The sequence below is a fragment of the Marmota flaviventris genome, chromosome X, assembly GCF_047511675.1.
Source record: "Marmota flaviventris isolate mMarFla1 chromosome X, mMarFla1.hap1, whole genome shotgun sequence".
Classification (NCBI taxonomy): Eukaryota; Metazoa; Chordata; class Mammalia; order Rodentia; family Sciuridae; genus Marmota; species Marmota flaviventris.
Window position 1 is genome coordinate 35,709,649 of NC_092518.1, and position 17,549 is coordinate 35,727,197.

Below are 17,549 nucleotides of genomic sequence, written 5' to 3' on the forward strand. Positions count from 1 at the left end.
CACATAGTAGGAAACTTAAATATTTGTGAACAATTTGAAAATTAAAATGACTGAAAATAATTAGGTGGCAGTCATGGAGGTACATCACCAAAATCTCCCTTCTAGAAAGAACTTGCCACTTAGCTGTGAAAGGAGCAGTTAGCTGACAGTTTCTATTGTATGGTCTTCAGGATTCACAGCAACATTTGAATTAAATTTACCCTATTCCCAGGCATGTTCCAACAAATGACTGATCATAATGGGGATAATAGAATCTGGCCATTTCTGCCTAATGTAGCACTCTAATGAAAAATATTTTCTCAGGAGCTCTTTACTGGATTGGCCAAAATCTTGTCAGAACAGCTTCATAATACAAGGTTTTACTTCATAATACAAGGGTTTTCTTCATAATACAAGGTTTTTCTTCATAACACAAGGTTTTTCTTCACAATTATGCTTCATGCACTTTTTTTTCTCATAGACTTTTCTCCCAATAAGTCATTTGTACTCCTAACTCTAACCATCTTCTTTTTAGAGGAATGAAACTGACATATATATATATATATATATATATATATATATATATATATATATACACACACACACACACACACACACACACACACACACACACAAGCTAAATGAGTAACCAAGAAAATAATCCACTTCTTTTTCTTTCATTCTTTCTTTCAGTATTGGAGATTGAACCTCGAACATAGAGGCACTTTAACAGTCCTTTTTATTTTTTTATTTTGAGAAAGGGTTTTGATAATTTGTTGAGGGTCTTGCTAAGTTGCTGAGGCACACCTTGAACTTTTGATGTTCCTACATCAGTCTCCCAAGTTACTGGGATTACATACATGCACCACCATACTCCAGGAATAGTTTCTTTAGGATAAAATATTGGAGTTTTAATGAGTAGAATTGTGAAAGGGGCCTTAAAAGATAAGAAGAAAAAACAATGAAAGTCAAAACCTCTGTTCTTCATCCAAATCCGAATGTTCACCATCCCCTTCTGTGTCACTAAGATGCAGTGAGGATCAAATGAGAAAGTACATAGTTTCTGAAACTTGAGTGAGTAGGTCAACAGAAGCTGCTGCCATGTATCACTTCCTAGACATTTTCAACCCATTCTTCCCTAACATTTCCTGGAAATACTATGAAAGTTTAGCACTCATTTTCCCAGCATCTTTTCCATTAGGAGTAGACATTTAAAATAAATTGTTTGTGGAACATTTCTTTCTCTTACCTGAAAAAAGGTTAGTTGTAAGTGTGACAGCCACATTGAGACCAGGATTCAACAGTCTAGCACATTTGGTATGACAAACTGAAAAGGCATTTTTAAAAAACTATATTTTATGAATAATTGTGCTCTATGTGTATAATATGAATTGTAATGCATTCCACTGTCATATATAACAAATTAAAATTATAAAAAATTTAAAAAGAACTTTTTGAGATGTTGCCCAACCATGTCTTGCCTAACTCTGCATTCTCTCTTGCCAGATTTCTGGTTATATGGAAATACATACCACTGTCATCTACTGTGATTTGTGCAGGCCATCATATCCTGTTAGATACATTTAAAACAGATGCTCAATTATTCCCTGGAACTTACTTTTTATGGGCTTCATATCCCCATGAGAAGAAATTTAAATTAGGTTCTCAATTAGAATACATACAACTTGTCTGATATTATGAAGGACTCCCAAAGTAAACCGAAATGGAAGAAAACGTGGTGGAATCTCTGTGAGCAAGTATATATAAATGTTTCACCAGGGCAAGGCATGAGAGAAGCAGACTTCATTGTAGGGACTAGTTATGAGTTGTAGCAGATTTTTAGGTACAAAGTGAGGTTGTACATAACTATCCCTTAGCACTTTGCATTCCAAGAAGCAGACAGCTGTGATATAAAAGACAAATCAGTGTTCCTAAGGAAACTATCTCTGCTGAGAAAACCCTCTGACAGAGGATATGATGGGAAAAAGGAAAGGATTTTCATACTGGATGGAGAAAGCAAGATGATTTTCATTTTTAGAAGATTAATTAGGGCTTCTAAACCAACTCTGACATACAATATGACTGGACATCATCACTCCAGTCCTTACAAGAAAAAGATGGACAAAATGAAAAACAATGACTTTTCTTAGATGGATAAAGTGTTGCCATAAAATTGGGAGACACAGGCAAATCCAAAGACAGCCAAAAATCTTCTGTTTGAAGTACAACTTGCTGAAACCATAAACTGCTAGGAACACTTAAATTGTAATTTTGAGGAGTTACTGAAAGCTGAATATAGACTATGGTAACAAAATATTCCGTGGGGCTAGAGTCTTATGTGACCCACATAATTTCATAAACTTTACTTCTAAGATTGTATACCAGGGGATCTAAGAAAGATCTCCCTTATAAGTCTGGCAGGATGCCACAGTCTGGCTGGGCACAATTCAGGAGCCACTTGTCAAAAGAAACGAACTTTATTTTTAGAACACACACACCACACCACATAGCTCCTCAGGAAAAACCCTCAGAGCCCAACTGCCACCACCGGCTTCCCACAAGCCTCTCAACCTCCCCCCCTCCTCCTCCTGCTCTTGAGGCGGATTGGCTGGGTCACATGGGCTGAGCCAAAAAAAGTCCCCCAGTGAGCAGCTCCGGGGTCTGAAAGGGAGGGGAAACAGCCCAATGAGCATCACCACAGAGGAGCCAATCAGTTGGCAGCTAGAAGTTGCTGGGGCCGCTGTGAGCCAATCATCAGCTGGCAGCTGGAAGTTTGCTGCCAGCTGGAAGTTTGCTGCCAGCTGGAATTTTGCTGGGCCCCTTGGCTGTGGCTCTCAACAGCAGGAATTAAGAGAGGAGTAATCATTATAAAATATTTCTAACATTTTCTCTACTCTATGTGGAGAAAGATTTTACCTGAGCCGTGTCACTTAATTTTAAGAGAAAGTCACTCCTCTGATTCTAGCCCTCTTCAGCCTTCAGGTATCACTTAAGGCACTGGGGAGCTACAAAAGAAGAAATGCTTGGGAAGGTCACAAGTCAGAGCAAAAATCCCAATAAAAGACTAATATTTAAATTGTATATATCTTTCCACCACACCAACAGTTTTTTTAAAAAGAGTGGATAACAGCTAAAAGAACTGAAAGACAGACTTTTTCTAAGAAATAATTAGGAAAGCCCAAAGTTAAGAGGGGAGAGAAAAATAACAATAGGGGTTTTTGAAACCTGGAGGGGTCATTCCTAGAGCTACAGCAAATAGTAAACAAAGCCCAAATCCTGGTTAGGGTAACAAACATCCTCAATTTCTATTAAGAAATGCAACATATATTAAAAAGTCATAAAAAATCTCAAAAAGCAGGAAAAAATAAACAATCTACGGGCTGGGATTGTCACTCAGTGGTAGATTGCTTGTCTAGCATGTTCAAGGCCCTGGGTTTGATCCTCAGCACCACATAAAATAAATAAATAAAATAAAGGCATTGTGTCCAACTACAACTAAAAAAATAAATATTTTTTTAAAAATCTAAAGAGATACGAGTAAGTATCAAAACAGACTTAGATATGACAGGTGTTGGAATGATCAGATGAGGAATTTACAAAACAATGATTAATTTAAAAAAGTCTCTAATGAAAAAGTTAACAACATGCAAGAACAGATGAGTAATGGAAGCAAAGAGATGGAAACTCAAAGAAAAAAATTCAAATAAAAATGCTTAGCCAGGCATGGAGGCACACACCTATAAACTCAGCTACTCAGGAGGCTGAAGGATGAGGATTGAATGTTTAAAGCTAGCCTTGGCAATTTACTGAGACCCTATCTCAAAATTAAAAAAAAATAAGGGCTAAGGATGTAGTTCAGTGTTAGAATACCCTTGATTCCAATATCAAGCATAATAATCATCATCACAAAAGGCTGGAAATCAAAAACAGTATAAAAGAGATGGAGTCCTGATGAATACAAACATCTCAAAATGCAAAGGGTGAAAAAGAATGGGGAAAAGTAAAACATCTGGAAAACATGAAAATATTAAAGGTTGTACTATATAAATAACTGTAACACCAGCAGTAGGGACAAAATGACAGATAAACTATTTGAAGTAATAATGACTGAGAACTTCCAAATTTAATGACAGATATCAAACTTCAGATCTAGGAAACTCAGCACCAAACAGAATAAATACAATAAAAACCTGTACGTAAGCATATCATATTCAAACCACACAAAATCCATGACAAAGAATATTTTGGAAAAAAAATAAAGCAAAAAAAAATTCCTACAGAGGAATAGGATATAAATTATAATGGACATCTTGTCAGCAACCACATAAAACAGAAGACAGTGAAGTGAAATATTTAAACTCTTCAAAGAATATAAACCCCATGTATTTTTATTTCTTTTAGAAATACAGAAACAAATAACAAAAATATTTTCTAATATTTTTGATTTTCATAATAAAGCTTCTCTGATCTAAAAAAATATAAACCATCAACCTAGGATTATATTTCCAGCAAAATTTTGCTTTTAAAATGAGTGAGAAACAAAGTCTTTCACAAATAACAAAATCTGAGGGAATTTATCATGTAGACCTGTCCCACAAAAAAGGTGAAAATACTGTCTTCAGGCAGAAGTAAAAGTATATAAATTATAATCCTGGATTAACATAAAGAAAGGAAGAACTTTAAAAAGAAACAAAGGTAAAATAAAAGCAATAATTTACTGTTTAATTGACTTAAAACATAACTGTATGCCTAAAGTAATTATAACAGCAATGTATTTGGTGATTGTAAAATGTAGATAAGTAAAATGAAAGATAGCATTGTTATACCGGGAGATAAGACAGGAATCAGGGGTATCTGTTATAAGGTACCTGCACTATATGTGAGGCAATATAGTATCATACAAAGGTACACTCAGAATCGTTTAAAATGTATATTGCCAACTGCAGGTAATCATTAAATATTTTAAAGTATGATTGATATTTTAAGAGGAAATACAAGTATATAAACTGCTTTATAAATCGGGGGAGGGGGGAGAGAAACTTCAAGCAATGACACCAGAACAATTACAAATATGATTGACATTAAAAAATATATGAGAAACTACATTAAATGGTATGGTCTATACACACCAATTAAAATATATATTTTCAGAATGGATGCAAAAAACTACTTATTGTCTATAAGAAACCCACTTTAACTATTAAAACAAATAGTTTAAAAACAAAGAAGAAGAAAATGTACTATGTTAATGCTAATGACAAGAAAGCAGGAGTAGCAATAATAACTTTAGGCAAAGCAGACTTCAGAGCAAGGAAATTTACCAGGGGTAAGCAGAGGCAATACACAGTAAAAAAAAAAATATTGATTCCTTAATGAAGATATAACAATCCTAAACATGTATGAACCCAACAACAGAGTGCCAAAATACATGAAGCCAAAACTGACTAATGAAAGAAGTCAATAAATCCAGTATTATATTTGGAGACTTCAATGGCCTTGTCAGTAAGTGATAGTTCAAGGAGGCAGAAAATCAATTAGAATACAGTTGACTCTAATACTACTACTATCTATCAATCTGATCTAATTGACATTAATAGAATATACTATCCAACACCAGAATAATATACATTCTTCTCAAGTTTGCTTGGAACATTTACCAAGATAGATCACATTCTAGACTAAGCTCTATCTTAACAAATTTACAAAAAGAGAAATCATACAGAGTATGTTTGTGACCAAGGGGGAATTTAAAATAGGAATCAATAACAGAAATACATCTAGAAAGTCCAAACATATTTGAGGATTAGATAATGCACTTGTAATAAGAGATGGGTCAAATAAGAAGTTTTGCCAAGTGTGATGGTGAATACCTGTAATCCCAGCTACTCAGCAGGCTATGTCAGGGGTATCCTAAGTTCGAAGCCAGCCTGGGTGACTTAGTTAGACCTTGTTCCAAAATGTAAAAATAAAAAATTAAAAGGGCCAGGAATGTAGCTGTAGTTCAATGGTAGGGCAAATGTGTAGCATATGCTGGGCCCTTAGTTCAATCCCTAGTTCCAAAAATGTCTCAAAAAATTACAAAGAATTGAAATTTTTAAAAGTCTTAAGATTATAATACAAAACATTTAGAATTAAAACAAAACATGCATCCAATTATGTAAGCTCTAGTGAAAGCAAAAGTCAGGGGAAAATTCATAGGATAAATGTATATATTAGAAAAGAGGAAAGATCTAAAATCAATATGCTAAGCTTAAACCCTAAAAACCAAGAAAAAGAACAATTTACTTCTACAGTAATAATGATAATAAAATTATAGTAAAAAATACTGTCATTGCTGCTGCCTCTTTTGCCGCTGCTACCACCCTGAGGTCGCCTGGAAGTCTTCTTTCCAGGTACTCCTGCCCTTGCAGCTGCAACTACCTGCTGCTGCCACAGAAAACACCGCTGGCCCAGATGCAACTGATGCCTACACCACTGCTGACCCATGGAGATTGCTGGTGATGCTGCCCCCACAGCTGCAGTTGCAACCACCACTGCAGCCCCCGCTGTTGCTGACACCCTGCCTGCTGCCAATAACCACCGCCAATACTGCTGCTACCACCACCTAGAGGATTGTTGCAGGGGAGACTCCAGGTTTGGTTGCATGTGACTACATCCATTTTGGGACACCAGCCAGGGCCTGGGGCACTGATGCCAGCAGGTTTACCACCACAAGATTCTGTGTCTGGGGACTCTGGCTGGGACATGCAGGTCCAGTGTGGGGGTGCCTGTGGGTTTGGAGGCACCTGGTGTCCTCCTGCTGGGAGTGCTGGTGGCCCTTGTCTTGCTGCTGCATTTCAGGGTTGCTCCTTTGCATGAGTGTATCCCTGGTGGTCTCTCTGCAAGTAGGAGCAGCATTGAGATCTTGGGACTGCAGCATGACTGAGCCTGAGGTATCTGAAGCCCATATTGGTGGGATAGTGACTGGATCTGCAAAGGCTGATCACCAGAGATCCCAAGAGATGTCAGAGACAGAGAAAATGACATCAGAGACATCAACACTGACAGAGACAATTTGATTTTCCAGCGAGATTTATTTTATTTTTCGATTCACTAATATCTCTGCCATACTTGGAACAGGCTGTTTTTTATGCATCAGTGTGTCGAGGACAATAATATATGAATGGTGTTTTGCATTTTGCATTTTTGTTGTATTCATGTCTTTAATTTATTCTCTTTGTATACTTCCTCTCTCTTGTCTAACAATTTTCTTTCCAACTTTTCTCCAGCCAACAGCCAATCTCTGTTGGACCCTCTTCTACTCTACCTGTGAATCTTTGCTTCTAGCTTCTCTCTCCTTTTCTTACAAACATCACATACTACACTACCTCTGTTCTGTTGTCCACTATTTGAAATTGTAAACCATTTTAACAAATTTTCTGTGTATACTATAGATAGTTATTGAATCCACCATTTTGTTTTATTGTGAGAAAGCAGTAGTCATCATAGTGGGAGCTATTAGCTTTAAGGCTATATATTGTATACACTGGCTCTTGTTATATTGGTCTCACCATTAATGGAAAGGCACTGGAAACCTTCAGGGACACTATAGATCTACAGGGTAAAATTTGTGCTGCCTTAGGTCCATATTTCTATATGGGAAAACACATGAACAACATGAAAAAACAAGGGAACAATGTAGCCCAAACAAACCAAGATGCCTCAACAACAGAAGCCACTGACAACACAATAGAAGAAATGCCCAAGAAGGAGTTAAGAATGTACATATTTCAATTGACCTGTGAAGTAAAGGATAGTATAAGGAGTAAAATCAAAGAAAAAATAGAGGAAATAAAAGGTAACTTCAATAAAGAGTTAGACATTATAGAAAAAAGCGGAAATCCTCAAAATGAAGAAATCAATAAACCAAATAATGAATTCAATAGAAAGCATCACCAACAGACTAGACCACTTGGAAGACAGAAACTCAGTCAATGAAGACAAAACATTTAATCTTTAAAGGAGAGTTGACCATGTAGAGAAAATGGTAAGAAACCATAAACAGAACATCCAAGAATTATGGGATAACATGAAAATACCAAATTTAAGAGTTATTGGAATAGATGAAGGAATAGAGATACAAACCAAAGGAATGCACAATCTTTTAAATGATATAATAGCAGAAAATTTCCCAAAACTAAAGAATAGAATGAAAAATCAAATACAAGAGGCTTACAGGACCCCAAATGTATAAAATTACAGCAGACCCACACCAAGACACATTATAATGAGAATGACTAACACAGAGAATAAAGATAAAATCTTAAAGGCTGTGAGAGAAAAAAATCAAATTACATATAGGGGGAAACCAATATGGATCTCAACTGATTTCTCAACCCAGACCCTCAAAGCTACAAGGTCCTCAAATAATATATTTCCAGCTCTGAAAGAAAATAGATGCTAGGCCCAGCGGCCTGCCAGCATGGTAGACACATCACCCCAATTGGAGGAGGGGCAGAGCAGAGCCACCGCCCGCGCCTGCAAGGTACGCAGACCTGCGACCGACCGGCAGAACAGGCCCAGCGGCCCTGCGGCGTGGTAGACACATCACCCCAATTGGAGGAAGGGCCCAGCTGCCGCCTGCAGGGTAGGCAGACCACTCGTCCCGGAGAAGGGGCCCAGCGGCCCGCCGGCCTAGTTGAAAGATCACCCCAATTGCAGGAGGGGCACAGCAGCCGCCCACGCATGCAAGGCAGACCACGCGACCTGGAGAAGGGGCCCAGCGGCCCGCCAGCATGATAGATCACCCCAATTGGAGGAGGAGCACAGCCGCCGCCCGCCCCTGCAAGGGAGACTTTACAACTATACAAGAGCAATATAAATATATAGGGGGAAAATTCAATAACACAACAGTTTCACCAAGCAGAAAGAAACGGGAGCAGTATGAAAAGACAAAGAAAGAAAGGACCACAAGCAATGCAGGTCAACGCAACTTTAGAAGAGGTAATAGCTGCAGCAGATGGAATGTCAGATAAAGAATTCAGGATTTACATGCTTCAGATGATCTGGAGTCTCAAGGAAGACATTAGACAGCAAAATCACACAATGAAAGATCACTTCAACAATGAATTACATAAACAAATCCAAGAAGCAAAAGATCAACTATACAGGGAGATAAAGGTTATAAAAAACAAACAAACAGAAATCCTAGAAATGAAAGAAGCAATAAACCAACTTAAAAACTCAAATGAGAACACTACCAGCAGAGTAGAACACTTAGAAGATAGAACATCAGACAGCTCAGCGAGACTCTTAAGAAACCATGAGCAGAACATCCAAGAAATATGGGATAACATAAAGAGACCAAACTTAAGAGTCGTTGAGATACAGGAAGCTATAGAAGTCCAAACCAAAGGAATGAAAAATCTGTTCAACGAAATAATACGAGAAAACTTCCCAGACTTGAAGAATGAGACAGAATCCCAAATCCTAGAAGCCTACAGGATGCCAAATGTGCAAAATCATAAGAGATCCACACCTAGACACATTATAATGAAGATGCCCAACATACAGAATAAGGAGATAATTTTAAAAGCTTCAAGAGAAAGGAAGCAGATTACATTTAGGGGTAAACCAATCAGGATAACAGCTGATCTTTCAACACAGACTCTGAAAGCTAGAAGATCCTGGAACAACATATTTCAAACGCTGAAAGAAAATGGGTTCCAACCAAGAATTGTGTATCCAGCAAAATTAAGCTTCAGGATGGAAGATGAAATTAAAACCTTCCACGATAAACAAAAGCTAAAAGAATTTGCACCTAGAAAACCATCCCTTCAAAACATCCTCTGCAAAACATTACAGGAAGAGGAAATGGAAAATAATAATGAAAACCAACAGTGGGAGGTAGTACAGTAAAGGGAAAAAATAATCAAAGAGCAAAAACAAACCATGTTAAGTAACATAAATAAACAAATATGGCTGGAAGAACAATCCATATCTCAATAATAACCCTAAATATTAATGGATTAAACTCACCAATTAAGAGACACAGGCTAGTAGAATGGATCAAAAAAAAAAAAAAGATCCAACAATATGCTGCCTACAGGAGACGCATCTGATAGGAAAAGACATACATAGACTGAAGGTGAAAGGTTGGGAAAAATCATATCACTCATATGGACTTTGGAAACAAGCAGGAGTGTCCATACTCATATCAAATAAAATAGATTTCAAGCCAAAGTTAATCAAAAGGGAAAAAGAGGGACACTACATACTGCTCAAGGGAACCATACACCAACAAGACATAACAATCATAAATATATATGCTCCAAACAATGGTGCAGCTATGTTCATCAAACAAACTCTTCTCAAGTTCAAGAGTCTAATAGACCACCATACAATAATTATGGGAGACTTCAACACACCTCTCTCACCACTGGACAGATCTTCCAAACAAAAGTTGAATAAAGAAACTATAGAACTCAATAATACAATTAATAACCTAGACTTAATTGACATATATAGAATATACCACCCAACATTAAGCAGTTACACTTTTTTCTCAGCAGCACATGGATCCTTCTCAAAAATAGATCATATACTATGCCACAGGGCAACTCTTAGACATTAAAAAGGAGTAGAGATAATACCATGCATCTTATCTGATCATAATGGAATGAAACTGGAAATCAACGATAAAAGAAGGAAGGAAAAATCATGCATAACTTGGAGAATGAACAATAGGTTACTGAATGATCAATGGGTTATAGAAGACATTAAGGAGGAAATTAAAAAATTCTTAGAGATAAATGAAAACACAGACACAACATATCAGAATCTATGGGACACAATGAAAGCAGTTCTAAGAGGAAAATTCATTGCCTGGAGTTCATTCCTTAAAAAAAGGAAAAACGAACAAATAAATGATCTCACAATTCATCTCAAAATCCTAGAAAAAGAAGAGCAAAACAACAGTAAAAGAAGTAGAAGGCAAGAAATAATTAAAATCAGAGCTGAAATTAATGAAATCGAAACAAAAGAAACAATTGAAAAAATTGACAAAACTAAAAGTTGGTTCTTTGAAAAAATAAATAACATCGACAGAGCCTTAGCCATGCTAACAAAGAGAAGAGGAGAGAGAACTCAAATTACTAGCATACGGGATGAAAAAGGCAATATCACTACAGACACTTCAGAAATACAGAAGATAATTAGAAATTATTTTGAATCCTTATACTCCAATAAAATAGAAGATAGTGAAGGCATCAATAAATTTCTTAAGTCATATGATCTACCCAGATTGAGTCAGGAGGATATAGACAACCTAAACAGACCAATTTCAATTGAGGAAATAGAAGAGGCCATCAAAAGACTACCAACTAAGAAAAGCCCAGGACCGGATGGGTATACAGCAGAGTTTTACAAAACCTTTAAAGAAGAACTAATACCAATACTTTTGAAGCTATTCCAGGAAATAGAAAAAGAGGGAGAACTTTCAAATTCATTCTACGAGGCCAACATCACATTGATTCCTAAACCATACAAAGACAATTCAAAGAAAGAAAACTACAGACCAATATCTCTAATGAATCTAGATGCAAAAATCCTCAATAAAATTCTGGTGAATCGGATACAAAGCATATCAAAAAAAATGTGCACCATGATCAAGTAGGATTCATCCCTGGGATGCAAGGCTGGTTCAATATATGGAAATCAATAAATGTTATTCACCACATCAATAGACTTAAAAATAAGAACCATATGATCATCTCGATAGATGCGGAAAAAGCATTCGACAAAGTACAGCATCCCTTTATGTTCAAAACTCTAGAAAAACTAGGGATAACAGGAACATACCTCAATATTGTAAAAAGCTATCTATGCTAAGCCTCAGGCTAGCATCATTCTGAATGGAGAAAAACTGAAGGCATTCCCTCTAAAATCTGGAACAAGACACGGATGCCCTGTCTCACCACTTCTGTTCAACATAGTTCTCGAAACACTGGCCAGAGCAATTAAACAGATGAAAGAAATTAAAGGCATAAAAATAGGAAAAGAAGAAATTAAATTATCACTATTTGCAATGACATGATTCTATACCTAGCAGACCCAAAAGGGTCTACAAAGAAAGTATTAGAGCTAATAAATGAATTCAGCAAAGTGGCAGGATATAAAATCAACATGCATAAATCAAAGGCATTCCTATATATCAGCGACAAATCCTCTGAAGTGGAAATGAGGACAACCACTCCATTCACAATATTCTCAAAAAAAAAAAAATAAAATAAAATACTTGGGAATCAACCTAACAAAAGAGGTAAAAGACTTATACAATGAAAACTACAGAACCCTAAAGAGAGAAATAGAAGAAGATCTTAGAAGATGGAAAAATATACCCAGTTCATGGATAGGCAGAACTAACATCATCAAAATGGCGATATTACCAAAAGTTCTCTATAGGTTTAATGCAATGCCAATCAAAATCCCAACAGCATTTCTTGTAGAAATAGAGAAAGCAATCATGAAAAATAAAAGACCCAGAATAGCAAAAACAAGCAGGAAGTGTGAATCTGGCGGTATAGTGATACCAGACTTCAAACTATACTACAGAGCAATAGTAACAAAAACAGCATGGTACTGGTACCAAAACAGGCGGGTGGACCAATGGTACAGAATAGAGGACACAGAAACCAATCCACAATATTACAACTATCTTATATTTGATAAAGGGGCTAAAAGCATGCAATGGAGGAAGGATAGCATCTTCAACAAATGGTGCTGGGAAAACTGGAAATCCATATGCAACAAAATGAAACTGAATCCCTTTCTCTCACCATGCACAAAAGTTAACTCAAAATGGATCAAGGAGCTTGATATCAAATCAGAGACACAGCGTCTGATAGAAGAAAAAGTTGGCTACGATCTACATATTGTGGGGTCGGGCTCCAAATTCCTCAATAGGACATCCATAGGACAAGAGTTAATAACTAGAATCAACAAATGGGACTTACTCAAACTAAAAAGTTTTTTCTCAGCAAAAGAAACAATAAGAGAGGTAAATAGGGAGCCCACATCCTGGGAACAAATCTTTACTCCTCACACTTCAGATAGAGCCCTAATATCCAGAGTATACAAGGAACTCAAAAAATTAAACAATAAGAAAACAAATAACCCAATCAACAAATGGGCCAAGGACCTGAACAGACACTTCTCAGAGGAGGACATACAATCAATCAACAAGTACATGAAAAAATGCTCACCATCTCTAACAGTCAGAGAAATGCAAATCAAAACCACCCTAAGATACCATCTCACTCCAGTAAGATTGGCAGCCATTATGAAGTCAAACAACAACAAGTGCTGGCGAGGATGTGGGGAAAAGGGTACTCTTATACATTGCTGGTGGGACTGCAAACTGGTGCGGCCAATTTGGAAAGCAGTATGGAGATTCCTGGGAAAGCTGGGAATGGATCCACCATTTGACCCAGCTTTTGCCCTTCTCGGACTATTCCCTGAAGACATTAAAAGAGCGTACTACAGGGATACTGCCACATCAATGTTCATAGCAGCACAATTCACAATTGCTAGACTGTGGAACCAACCTAGATGCCCTTCAATAGATGAATGGATAAAAAAAAAATGTGGCATTTATACACAATGGAGTATTACTCTGCATTAAAAAATGACAAAATCATAGAATTTGCAGGGAAATGGATGGCATTAGAGCAGATTATGCTAAGTGAAGCTAGCCAATCCCTAAAAAACAAATGCCAAATGTCTTCTTTGATATAAGGAGAGTAACTAAGATCTGAGTAGGGAGGAAGAGCATGAGAAAAAGATTAACATTAAACAGGGATGAGAGGTGGGAGGGAAAGGGAGAGAGAAGGGAAATTGCATGGAAATGGAGGGAGACCCTCAGGGTTTTACAAAATTACATACAAGAGGAAGTGAGGGGAAAGGGAAAAAAACAAGGGGGAGAAATGAATTACGGTAGATGGGGTAGAGAGAGAAGAGGGGATGGGAGGGGGGATAGTAGAGGATAGGAAAGGCAGCAGAATACAACAGACACTAGTATGGCAATATGTAAATCAGTCAATGTGTAACCGATGTGATTCTGCAATATGTATACGGGGTGAAAATAGGAGTTCATAACCCACTTGAATCAAAGTGTGAAATATGATATATCAAGAGCTTTGTAATGTTTTGAACAACCAACAATATTAATTAAAAAAATAAATAAATTTTTTAAAAAATTTAAAAAAATAAAATTAAATTTAAAAAAAAAATTAAAGGATATAAACAGACTTAATGTCTTTTAAGATTGTTGTTGTACACATCTGTAATCCCAGCAACTGGAAGGGATTTTGAGGCAGGAGGATTGCAAATTCAAAGGCAGCCTCAGCAATTTAATGAGACCTTGTATCAAAATAAAAAATAAAAAGGGGAAATAAAAGAAAATAGATGCCAACCAAGAGTTTTATATCCAGCAAAATTATGTTTTAGATTTGAAGATGAAATTAAAACACCCTATGATAAACAAAAATTAAAAGAATTCACAACTAGAAAACCTACACTACAGAACATGCTCAACAGAATATTCCATGAGGATGAAATGAAAAAAAAAAAAAAACAGTGAAAACCAGCAAATGGATGATCTACACTAAAGGAATATTCAACCAAAGGAGAAACTAAGTCAAATTAAAAACTAGAAATAAATCAAAATGATAAGGAATAGAAATCATATCTCAATAATAACCTTGAATGTTAAACTCATTAATCAAAAGACATAGATTGGCAGAATAGATTAAAAAGCAAGACCGAACAATAGGCTGTCTACAAGAGACTCATCTCATAAGCAAAGACATCCACAGGCTGAAGATGAAAGGATGGGGAAAACTTATCACTCATGGATTGTGTAAACAAGCAGGGGTTTCCATTCTCATCTCAGATAAAGTAGACTATAAACTAAAGTTAATCAGAAGAGACAAAGAAGGTCATTTCATACTTCTTAAGGGAAGTATATATAAGCAGGACATAACAATTACAAATATTTATGCACCAAACAATGAAGCATCTACATACATCAAACAAACTTGTATCAATTTCAAGAATCCAATAGACCACAACATAATAATACTGGGTGACTTTAACACACCTGTCTCACTACAGATCTTTCAAGCACAAACTAAATAAGGAAACTATAGAACTAACTGAAACAATCAATAATCTAGACTTAACAGACATATATAGAATATTTCATCCACCAACAAGTGAATATACTTTCCTCTCAGCAGCCCATAGCTCCTTCTCTAAAATATACCATATCTTATGCCACAAAGCAACTCTCAGTAAATACAAAAATAATCACAGAGATAATACTCTGCATTCTATCAGACCACAATGTAATGAAATTAGAAATCAACAATAAAATAAAAAATACAAGCCACTGTAATAAATGGAGACGAAATAATACACTATTGAATGATGAATGGATAGTAGAAGAAATCAAGGATGAAATAAAAAATTCTTATATGTAAATGAGAACACTAATACAACATATCAAAATCTCTGTGACACTATGAAGGCAGTACTAAGAGAAAAGTCTATATTGCATTGAGCCCACTCATTAAAAGAATTAAAAAGTCAACAAATACATGACCTAACATTACACCTCAAAGCCCTAGAAAAAGAGGAACAAAACTACACTAAAAGCAGTAGAAGAAAAGAAATAATTAAAACCAGAGCTGAAATCAACAAAATCAAAACAAAAGAAATTGACAAAATCGACAAAACAAAAAGTTGGTTCTTTGAAAAAATAAATAAAATAGATAAACTCCTGGCCATGCTAATGAGGAAAAAAAAAGAAAAACTCAAATTAGTGAAATATAAGATGAAGAAGGAAATATCACAATGGACATGTCTGAAATACAGAAGATAATTTTCTAATTATCTACTACTTTGAAAATTTAAATTCCAACAAAATAGAAAATATTGAAGACATAGACAAATTTCTAAAGATATATGACCTACACAAACTGAATGAGCAGGTCATACATGATTTAAACAGATCAATTTCCAGTAATGAAATAAAACATTCCATCAAATGTCTACCAACCAAGAAAAGCCCAGGATCAGATGGATTCTCAACTGAATTCTACAAGATTTTCAAAGAAGAATTAATACCAATACTACTCAAAGTATTCCATGAAATAGAAAAGGGGGAAACCATTCTAAACTCTTTCTATGAGGTTAATAATCACCCTGACACCAAAACTAGACACATCAAGGAAAGAAAACTTCAGACCAATATCCCTAATAAACATAGATGCAAAAATTCTCAATAAAATTCTGGCAAATCACATACAAAAACATAATAAAAATATAGTGCACCGCAATCAAGAGGGGTTCATCCCAGAGATGCAGGGCTGGTTGAACATATGGAAATCAATAAACATAATTCATCATATTAATAGACTTAAAGACAAGAATCATGTGATCATCTCAATATATGTGGAAAAAGTATTTGACAAAATACAGCACACCTTCATGTTCAAAACACTAGCAAAACTAGGGATAGAAGGAACTTATCTCAACATTGTAAAAGCTATATATGCTAAACTCAAGGCCAGCATCATTCTAAATGAAGAAAAATTGAAACCATTCCCTGTAAAAACTGCAAAAGACAAGGATGTCCTCTTTCACCACTTCAACATCATCCTTGAAACTCTAGCCAGAGCAATTAGACAAGAGAAAGAAATTAAAGGGATACAAATAGGTAAATAAGAACTCAAACTATCACTATTTGCTGATGACATAAAGATCAAAAAACTTCCACAACTAATAAATGAATTCAGCAAAGTAGCAGGATATAAAATCAATACCCATAAATCAAATGCATTCCCATATGTCAGTGAACTATCCACTGAAAGAGAAATTAGGAAAACTACCCCATTCACAACAGCCTCAAAAAAAAAACTTGGAATCAATATAAAAAAGAAGTGAAAGACCCCTACAAGGAAAACTACAGAACACTAAAGAAAGAAATTGAAGAAAACCTCAGAAGATGGAAAGATCTCCCATGAACCTGGATAGGCAGAATTAATATTGTCAAAATGACCATACTACCAAAAGCATTCATTATATAGATTTAATGCAATTCCTATTAAAATTCCAATGACATTATTCATAGAAATGGAAAAATGCAATCATAAAATTTATTTGGAAAAATAAGAGACCCAGAATCGCTAAAGTAATCTTTAGCAAGAAAAGCGAAGCAGGAGACATCACAATACCAGACCTTAAACTATACTACAGAGCTATAGTAACAAAAACAGCGTGGTATTAGCACCAAAATAGACTTGTAGACCAATGGTACAGAATAGAGGACACAGAGACAAACCCACATAAATATGGTTATGTCATACTAGACAAAGGTGCCAAAAGCACTCACTGGAGAAAAAGATAGTCTATTCAACAAATGGTGCTGGCAAAACTGGAAACCCATATGAAGTAAAATGAAATTAAACCTCTCTCTTTAACCCTGCACAAAAATAAACTCAAAGTGGATCAAAGACTTAAGCACTAGAACA